The sequence below is a fragment of the Apaloderma vittatum genome, unplaced genomic scaffold, assembly GCF_000703405.1.
Source record: "Apaloderma vittatum isolate BGI_N311 unplaced genomic scaffold, ASM70340v1 scaffold25391, whole genome shotgun sequence".
Taxonomy (NCBI): domain Eukaryota; kingdom Metazoa; phylum Chordata; class Aves; order Trogoniformes; family Trogonidae; genus Apaloderma; species Apaloderma vittatum.
Genome location: NW_009701200.1, coordinates 14,396 through 14,776, shown reverse-complemented (window position 1 = coordinate 14,776; position 381 = coordinate 14,396). Strand labels below are relative to the sequence as shown.

The 381-nt window shown below is 58.8% G+C and overlaps 1 protein-coding gene across 1 annotated transcript in view; it reads left to right on the top strand.

Annotated features, from left to right (window-relative positions):
* LOC104281174 (casein kinase II subunit alpha') overlaps positions 1 to 381 on the top strand; it is a 13,545-nt gene that overhangs the window by 194 nt on the left and 12,970 nt on the right. The gene's annotated exons all lie outside the window — the stretch shown is intronic.

The window sequence follows — 381 nt, the reverse complement described above, 5'->3', positions numbered from 1 at the left end:
GCCAGGCTCTCCTGGGGTGGGCTGGCTTGGGCGCGCTCACGTTCCTCTCCGTGTTTCCCAGACTCTGACACTCGTTCTGTGTCTTCTCTGAGTTTCCCATGGCTGGTGGCGAAGGAGTTTTGTGTCCCTGCAGATTTTCTCTGAGAAAGCGGAGCCTGTGGCCTCCCAGCTCCTGCCTGGCACCTGCCACAGAAGTGTCTGCCAAGGCAATCGGATATTAAGCCCTTTTTTATCCTTCTGGTCGCTGTCCTGCCCAGTGACCGGAGGTCGTATCCTTTGTCTCCGTTGCCACAATTACCCCGTTCCTGGGAAGTTTTCTCGGACGAGCAGCTGGCTGAGGGCTGTGACTCCCAGCCTGCTGGCAGCCGCGGGGGGGAAATG